Source organism: Rhinolophus sinicus, linkage group LG02 (assembly GCF_036562045.2).
Source record: "Rhinolophus sinicus isolate RSC01 linkage group LG02, ASM3656204v1, whole genome shotgun sequence".
Lineage (NCBI taxonomy): Eukaryota > Metazoa > Chordata > Mammalia > Chiroptera > Rhinolophidae > Rhinolophus > Rhinolophus sinicus.
The window spans coordinates 195,050,416-195,059,878 of NC_133752.1; the positions used below are offsets into that span (position 1 = coordinate 195,050,416).

General features: G+C 58.4%; 1 protein-coding gene across 2 annotated transcripts in view; it reads right to left on the minus strand.

The window, feature by feature from the left end:
• The window catches only part of TCF20 (transcription factor 20), a 161,329-nt gene extending 156,819 nt beyond the window's left edge, over positions 1–4,510 (minus strand). For both annotated transcript variants that reach the window (XM_074326485.1, XM_074326484.1), the window contains exon 1: positions 4,218–4,510. The gene's annotated coding sequence lies outside the window, so the exon portion shown is untranslated. The remainder of the gene's footprint in view (positions 1–4,217) is intronic.
• Positions 4,511–9,463: the final 4,953 nt, after the last annotated feature.

The window sequence follows — 9,463 nt, forward strand, 5'->3', positions numbered from 1 at the left end:
AGGCCAAGGAGACAGGAGCACCACCGAGGGCTCAGTCCCTGCACCAGTACTCCACCCTCCACACAAGGCGGGCTCTTATTCATCTATGAAACCAGCAATGTGGTTTTCAGTTTACGACATCTCATTTCAGCTCAAAATGAGAAAACAGAGACACAGAGAGGTTAAGTGATGTGCCCAAGGCCACACAGCTAGTTGGCTACAGGGCAAAAACCCAAAGCTGGGTTTTCTGACTCCAAAACCATGCACTTTTTGTTCAAACATTCCACAGTGCACAGTGTGTGCTTAGTACCCCCTGGCGGGTTGATGGAGAGATTTGGGGCCACAGAAAAGTCCACACCCCACTTAACCAGGGTTCTTGAGGCAGCAAATAGGAGTTGAGGCAGAAATGACCACAACAGTGGTTGCTGTGCTCCACTCTATGTCAGATGCGTGCCAGGTACTTAGCACAGTGCCGGGAACATTATACAACAAGGAAACTGAGGCCTGGAAAAGTGAAGTCACATGCCTTACAGAGGGACCCTCAGCTAATGAGTGGCACAGCCTGAACTAGTCAATGATCCCACGGGGTGACCCTGCTCCAACTGCTGCCTACTCCCATCCTCAAGCAGGCCCTAAGCCAGCCAGGTGCTCATGGGACCCAGTCTGAGGTATAGACTGGAGACCAGTGATACCAGGTACCAAGTCGGGCCCACCACCCCCTCCTATGACCCTGGATGCACAGGAAAGGCTGGGAGGCAGGTGTGGACATCTCACTACATACTCAGCAAAGCATCAGGCGCTCCCAACCTGGTCAGGGGGCCGGGAACTTGGTAGGTAGCTGAGTACCCCCATTTCAGACTCTGGAGCAGACAAGTTCTACAAAGAAAGTCTGTAGCATCTCCACCTCACAGGTGTCTCCTTGAAACCTTCTAGATATCCCTAGGGTTGGGGAGACTGCTTTCTAGGGTCTCATGCAGCCCTTTCCCCATATGTTCTGGGTTTTCTTCCCCAGGGAAGCCACCAGAGGGTGAGGTCACTTATGAACCCCCTTGTGGGTACAAGACCCCAGTGCAAGAGGCATGTCCTGGATAAATGAACGAGTGACCGAATCAATGATGGAACAAGCCAGTGCTACCTGACCTGCTGCTGCAGTCACTTCCCACAGCAGCCTGCACTCAGGATGGAGGCTGTTTCTATTCGTCAAAAGGGACTCACACCCATGGGACCAGCCCTGGCCCTCAACCATCACCAGACAAGGAAACTGAGGCTTTGGGGGGGGGGTGCCCAGGTCCTCACAGGAAGTAGCAGAACCAGGATTCGGACCCAAGAAGCTGGACTTCAGTCTGTGCCTCAGCCCCAGGCTCTGCCTCGTCCTCATTTCCAAAGACGAATCCACACACACTCCCTTGTCTAACCCCCACCCACCCCAGGGGGCACAAGCATGCCCATCCCAAGGACAAGGATGCTGGGATACAGAGTGGTTGAGGGCCTAACCCAAGGTCATACAGTCATCAGAATTCACAAGGTCTCAAATCCCTCTCATCTTCCAATCGTCATCATCCATTCCACAAGCCAAAGCTGCCTCCTTCCCCATCATCAATGCAGTAAAGGAAGGGAGGGGGAGAGAAAGGGGAAGGGAGAGGAGGGGAGACCCCCAAGTCCACAGCGGGCTCCTTTCTGGTCAGGGGAAAGGCCTCTAATGAAGGCCCCGCAGATGCCGCTGAGCTGGCGGTGTCAGCCTGGGAGCCCCGCGGAGATGCAGGGCGAGCATCTCTGCTCCCAATTAGCACACAGGTCCTCCATCAAAGCGCACGCCTGCTGCCAGGAGCAGAGGCCAGAGGGACGGCCCTTCTAACAGTAGGAGGAGGCCACAGCTCTCTGGCAGGCTCTGGCCCCTGCCCTTTGCCTTTTGGGGGGAGAATGCAAACCCCCCGATCCCCTCACTCACTCACACCCTCTCCAATCAGCCAGCTCAGGGCAGACGCCGTCACCCCGGGGGACGCGCTAATGAAGATGGCGGACATTAATCTCTTCCCTCTCCCGACAGGTCAATTTATAGTTCCATGGGGAGCCCTGGCGCTCAGCCAGAGGGCCTGATATAACTCTCCCAGTTCCCCAGGAGGACGCTGGGGGTGGGCTTGATGGGGCAGAGGGGGCCAGGGGCCACAGGGGACAGGGCAGGAGGGCCACTCCACTTGAGTGCCCACCATCACTGCCTCAACAAATCTAGTTGGGACCTTGGACCCTGAACGAAACGCCTGATGGTCAAGACCTGCAGGTACCTGGGAGCAAAGTGGGCCCTCGGCTCCTTAATCTAGGGCACCCTGCTCACCAGCAGGAGATCCCAAGGAGGCAGGAGGCTTGTGACTTTCTAGTCCTCACTGACTGCCCCTCCAAGGAGCTTAGGCCCATCTGCTTCTGACAGACTCCCCAATGTTCATTCCTCAAAGATCAACGAGCTGGCCACTCTGGGTCTGGGTCTGTGTCATGGGGGCCCCTGCTCGCTCAGAGCTCCCAGTCTGGTGGGGGAGGCCAACATGGAAGCATATTGTGCCACGCTGCACCAGGCTAAGAGCAGCAATGGAGGGATTCACTAAGAGCTGGGGGTGTCCACAGGCAGAAGCATTGATCACACCTGAGGAGAGAGGTGGGGATCTGGGAGGCTGATAGGGAGGAGAGGACACAGCTGGGCCCAGAGGATGAGCAGGCCGAAGCCAGTGTGTGTGGGAAGGGTGGGGGGAGTTTGGGGAAGAGACTATCTCAGGCAGGGGAGACCCAGGCTCAGGGACTCTGACCAGGGAACATCCGACTCAGGGTCGAGGCTGCAGAGGTGGGCGGGGCAGACCACAGAGAAGCCCAGGCTCAAGGGACAGCTCAGGAGTTTGGCCTAGTTTGGGTTGGTGGACAGAGGAGGAGTTCAGAAGTTCAGACCCGCATTTAGAAAGACAGCTTTGACCATGGTGTCCCAAACTCATGGTCAAAGCAGGGGAGCAGAGGTGGGAATGTCCAGTTAGAGGGTAAAAGGAGGGACAGATGTTTTAAGGACCAACAGAACCCTGACACTGATTGGATGGAGAGGTGTCTAGGGGGCCACAGGCCTAGGGTTTCCAGTTTGGGTGCTGGTGGAGGTAAAGGCACTGGTCTGGGGTAGGACAAGGAATTGGGTGTGATGCTGAACGTGTGAGCCTGGAAGGTATAGTCCCAGCAGGCCCCAAAACCCAGGCTGGGACTGGGAGAAGGCGGGACCCAAATGTTGGCCCTGAGTGCAAAATTCTGAGCAGTGCTGAACTCCTCCTTCTGGAGGCAATTCATTTCCTTGGCCGAGGTGAAGCCAGGGACTGCCCCTCTCCCAGACACTCCAGGAGGAAGCAGGGGCCTGGCAAATGCAGAGTGTCGGGCCGGGCAGCCCCACAATGCTGGACAGAGCCCTCCTGCTGGAAGCATGTGGGCCAGGCTGCCCTCATCTCCCCCAGCGCCAGAGCCCAGCCCTGGTTCTGTACTTACTAGGTGCTCCGTGAATCCCTACTAAACGCATGCCCTTTCCTTTTTCCCTACCCCCCACCCCTCCCCACCTCCTCCCCCTCCTCCCCTTCCTTCAGGGTTACCCACCCGGTCTCACCTAATCTGTTCGGTAAGGCTGGGAGTGTCCCCATTTTCCTAGGTGCTAGAATCAGGAGGGAACTAGGGTCCAAATGACCCAAAACCACACACACTTAAAGAAAGGGGGTAAAGAACAAGGCTGAAATAAAGAACCAAAACGCTTACAGTGGCTGCATTATGGTGGTGGGACAATGGCTGATTTTTTTTTCTTCTTTTCTACAATGAAATATTCATACCCTCACTCAGGGGCTGTGTGTGCCCTAGTGGGGAGCGCTTCGGCTTTGGCGTCAAGCAGCCTGGGGGTCAGATCATGGCTCAGCCACTTCCTAGCTGGGGACCCTGAGCAAGCTATTTGCCTTCTATTAGCCTCCGTTTTCTCATCTGTACAATGGGACAAAAAAACACACACCAAAAAACCACTTCAGACGAGCCGGTCACGCCGGGCGCACAGTAGGCACGCAGTAAATGCCAGCCGTAGGGCATCACACCCCCGCGTTCTCGCCACCTGTCCGGCCTCCAGAGGAAACTTGAGACGCCCCCACGTGCCAGACGCTGGTGCTGGGCGGGCACTGGGTCCCGGGGGCTGGCGCCCGCCCACCCACCCGCCTCACCCCGCCGCGGTCGCGCTGCCCACTTACCCTGGAGGCCGGAGGGCCGGCATCGGTCCCACAGGAGAGCCCGGGCAGCGGGGCCGGGCTCCGGAGCGCGGGGCGCGGGCGCGGGCAGGGCGCGCGGGGGCGCGGGCCGCGCGCTCCGGGCCGTGCGCCCCGCGGCCGCCGCGTCCTCGCCTCCAGCGCGGGCCTCGCGCGCCCCGGCCGGCCTGGGGCAGGCCCTGCGCAGCGCCGCGCCGGGTGGGGGCGGGCCTCGCGGGCCCTGGAGAGGCGCCCGGGCGGCGCGGGCTCCCGGCGGGCGCGGGCGGCGCCGCTGCGGTGGCCCCGCTGCTGAGTGGTGGGACGCGATTTACTGGCTGCAATTCCCGGCGCCCCTCGATGGCACTTAAGAGAGACCGGGAGGGAGCCGGGGAGAGCGGGCGGAGGGCGGGCGGGCGGAGGAGGGGCGGCGGGAGCCGTGCGCGCCGGCGGGGGAGGGGCACGGGCGGGGGCGGGCGGGCGGGAGGTGGGGAGAGGCCCGGATGGAGGCGGCGGGCGGCCGCGGCGCGCGGGGCTGGGGTTGGGTGGGGGGGCCTTGCCTCCAGCCCCCGCCCATCCGTGCCCACCTCTCCCCACGCACTGGCGCAGTTGGTGGGGGTTAGGCCGCCCACCCCACCCGACCCCTTCAAAAATATCCCTCCATCCAACTGGCCCACCCCACCCCAACCTCTGTCTTCACAATACCCCCACCATCCAACTGGCCCACACTGCCCAGCATCCTCCCCCTTCACGGCGCCCCCACTTCTAACCAGCCTGCTCCACCTCCATGACCTTCCCCATCACCACTGCCACTAGGAATCAAAACTCTTGGCCCGTGGGACCCAGTCCAGCCCAAGCCATGCTTGGTTTGGCCCATGATATTTTTTGTTTTTAATTAAAATTAGTTCCCATCATTTAAAAATCAGGAATTTTCACATTAAAAAATCCACATTTCCAATTTAGTTTGGGAAAGAGTAGTCTCAGGCAGAAGCCTCCCCCCTCGCACTGCCTTTTGGCAGCAGTATTGACAGAACACTGGCCTGCAGCTTACCCCAGTCCCCACCAGGCCCACCTGCCTGGCCCAGGAGGTGTGTGTTCTCCTGCAAGGAGTTCTTCATACGCCAGTGCTCTTGCAGGTTCCTTTCTGTGGGATGCCCACCCCCACCCTTTTAGGCCCTCTTCTGGGAAGCCTCCTGGCACTGTCCCCTGCCCCCAGTGTCTACCCAGCCCCTCCCTGCTCCCACAGCCCGACTTGCCTGCTTCCTTGCTGGCTGGCACGGTGGCCCTCTGCGGCTGCTGCTCTCTGGCTGGATTCTCCCTCCCATCCTGGCTGTGGGCCTGGCCCACAATGGGCGCTCAGTAAGTGTTGGCTGAGGGGCAACCAAAGAACAGCAGGATTGGGATTCCACAAGGCAGCCTGGGCCATGGTGGGCACAGGGCACTAGTCCCTGCAACTGATGTTAATTTTAAAAGCCCCAAATGTTTATTCAGGGCACCTCTTGCCAACCAAGGAAGCTAATGATTTCCACGCTTCATTTTTCTCCACCTTAATCCCACTGCCAAGGCTTTAGGGCCTCTGCTGCTGCTGTCCTCTGACTGGCATCAAATCCCTCCCAGAAGGCGCAGTGCACCTGGGGCGTGTCCAGGAGGCTCAGGGAGGGCAGAACTGTGCCTCCTTGGCACCTGTGAGGTCACAGCAGGCCTCAGGGCCACAGGGTCTAAGACCAGCAGCTGACCGGTGCTCATGGGGTACAGTAGCCCAGAGAGCCCTCCTGGGCCATTGCAGCTGTGATCACTGCCCCGGGCAGGTGTCTCAGCACACCTTAATCCGACTGCTTCCTGAGCAGAGGATGAGGGGACCAGGTCAGAGCCACCCCTTTCCACCACCAGACACACCACAGGATTTTCTAAAAACCTGTGTCACAAACCCAGCCAGCTACCAAGATCCCATTGTACAGAGAAGAAACAACTTCAGAGAGGGTGACCTTGCCAAGGTTACAGGCTGATAGGGCACTAAGCCAGCAGTCTGCATGGCCCTCCAGAGTGCCCCTACCCAGCCAGGAAGTGAGACCACCCCCCTCAGGGTTGGATCCAGAGAGAAGTCTAGGAGGTGGGACCACTCTGTAATGGAGGAGAGGCAGACACCTGGATGCTAGTCCTGGCTCCAGGCAGGCCTCCCTCCACAGCCTTGCATACCTGGGCAAATGTCCAGGACCCTGTCTCCACCTCCTCAACCACCCCCTGGCCACAGTGGCCGGGCCAGGAGCCCTCTCAGTGAGGGCGCTGGGAAGCAGGCCTGGCTCAACAGCCAGCAACCATGCACAAATCACAACACACTTCCCTGGACCTCAGTGTGTCCATCTGCGATATGGGGGATCAACCCAGTCTCTATGGGCTTGCAGGGGCACAAACAAGACAGCAGACAAAAAGGATGCAAAGAGGAAGGAGAGCCAGGAGGTTAATTAAGTGCTCGGGTTTTGGGGTGAGCTAGCCTGAGTGAGAATCCTGACTTCCCAACCTCCCAGCTGCAACTCACCTGCTCAGGGTCTCTGTTCCTTTCTTGATAAAAAGTGTAGGGGTGGATCATAAGAAGACCAACTGACTTAAGAAGCTGTAATGAGGCTGACGTGGGACAAGGCATGTGGAACCATTCAGCACAGCCTGTCAATCATAAAGTTCAAGGCTTGTGACCTTAACGAGGAAGACAGAAGGGAAGAGGGAAAAGCGTGGGCCCTGAGGGTTCACATCCTAATTCCACTGTACCAACTGTGTGGCCTTGGGCAAGTTACACAACCTCACTGGGCCTCAGTTTCCCTGTCTATAAAATAGGAATATTAACGACAGTTCCTGAATCATCTGGTTGTGCTGGGGATTAAATTAACTAACTCAGGTGCGGTAGTCAGAACGACACTTGGCACCAGTAATGCTCAAATAGCATTCATTCACTTCTTGTTATTCCCAAGATTAATAAAGGCAGCAAGTCCCAAGCTCAAGGACCCAGGGCAGCCTGGACGCAGGCCTGGGAGACCTGAGGCCACCTGGCCTACAAGCCTTAGTAGTGATGGGCAGGTGAGGGCGGGGCATCAGCTGAGCCCTCAGGGTCCAGGATTGTCCTGGAGGCCGCAGAAAAGGGCCCACCTGGAGAGAAGGGCAAGAGACCCCCAGAGAGGCCTTTCCTGATCACCCAGCTTCAGTAGTTCCCAACTCTCCCATTTTACTGTCTCCGTAGTAAGGATCAGTATTTACAATTGTCTTTATTCACCTGTGGGTTGTCTGTCTTCACCCTCCCTCCACATAAGCTCTGTGAGGGTGGGGAATTTTGTCTGTCTTGATCCTTACTGTAACCCCAGCATCTAGAGCAGTGCCAAGCACATAGTAGGTGCTCAACAAACATTTGCCAAGGAAGAAAATCCTCCTCTGATGGTAACAATTAGCTAGAAGGGTGGGATGGCAGAGCCCCTGCCTATAGGCAGCTCCCCTTCCCAGAAGAGAGCCCTGTCCAGGTGCTGTCCCCTTGTATTGCTGTCCCACAGCAGGGTCAGGAGGCCAGAGTCCTCCCTGTTCTGCAGCCAGGAAGCATCACCATCACTTCAGTGCAACTGAGCCTCTTGGGCAAGGGAGGGACCGGGGCAATTTTCTGGCTCACAGCTCATTCCAGAGCTGCCTGGTGACACAGATGGGCCTGCAGGCCCCGGAAAGCCCTATTCCAGCAGATGCAGCCTGCGACTCCACCCTGGATCCCAGCAGGGCTTCTCCACCCCCAGGACTGGAGGGGCTTCCCAGATGAGCCCCAAGATGTCATCCAGGGGCTGGGCGCCTGCCCCCACCCCAGCCACAGTCCCTCACGTGTGCATGGCACTCCCCCGTTACAGTTTACAAAGTGCGTTCACAGACATTATCACATCGCTCCTAAACGCCCCCTAAAAACCACAATAAATCTCTCGCTCTGGCTCCGGAGCCCACCGGCTGCCTGCTTCCTAATCAGTGAACAGAGCCTCAGGGCACAGAGCCTGCCAAAGCTGCGCCAGCAGGGGCACAGGGGGGTCCACGTGGGCAGGTGGCAGGTGGCGGGTGGCAGGCCCAGCTGGGCGCTGCGGGAGCGAGGAGCAAGCCCTGAGGCCCAATCCTGCAAAGGAGAAAAATGCTGTCTGGACCCGGATGTCTCCTGGGAGAGCACCGCTGGTGGGGCTTGAGGGGAGGGGTCAGAACCAGACCCCAAGAGCAGCAGGGCAAAGGTTAAGGAGGGGGCCAGAGGGTTCCTTAGCACATAGGAGCACCATCGGGGAGCTGGGCTCACGCCCAGGCACGCGGGGCCCAGGGACTCACTGTCAGCCTCAGCTGGTTTCTCACCTACTTGTCTCAACCCCCCAGATAACAGCCTTCGAAGCGTTCCCCAATGTGCCAGGCCTGTGTGCATGCTGTTCTGTGCCTGAATGACTTTTGAAATCTTAACCCTCCTTGAAAGACAGTTCAGAACTCCCCCCTGCAATACTTAACCTCCCCAGCTTCCAGAGGCTGCCCCTCGGGCTCCCCCAGCTTGCCTGGGCCCTTCTCCCTGAATTGTCAGGCCCCCTCCCTTCTTTGGACCCTGTGCTCCTTAGGGTTATCTGCTTTGCAGTGGCCCCCAGTGCTCCGCCCTCCCCTCGCACATAGTCACAAGCAATGGCCTGAGGCTGGGGGCTACTGGCGGGGCAAACACCCCAGCCCAAAGGGTTATAGGGGGAGGTGAGACCCCATGTGGCAGGCCCAGCAAGCAATGCTCGTATGTTTTCAGTCCAGCACTCAGCCCTGAGCAGCTACAGAGAAAGAACCCCCCAAATGTCTGAGCCAAATCAGCCAGCAGCCATGGTTGGGTTTTGTTTTTTTCACCATTTCCCTTGATTCTCAAAGTTATAGGATCTCAACTTACAAGCTGTGGAAAGTTCAGGAAAGTTTAAATAAGCAGGGCAAGGGAGGGCCTGGCCCGAGGGCCTGCGGCTGCCCTGGCAGTCATCCCTCCCACAGCACAGGCCTGGGTCTGCCCCCTGCTGCCTGCCCATCAGGCGGCCAGGCCTGTGGGTAAGCCTGGGGCTTGACCTCTGGGCCCAGCCGGAGGCAGCTGATCTGTCACGGCCGTGGTTGTGGCAGTGTCACAGCAGGCGTGGAACAGGTGGCAGGTTCTCTGCGGTCACCTCTGAAAGGATCGAATTTTCCCTTTTCCTTGATGTGAAAGCCAGCTGCTGGGCCTGGGTCCTGGTGGGCAGAGACACCCTAGT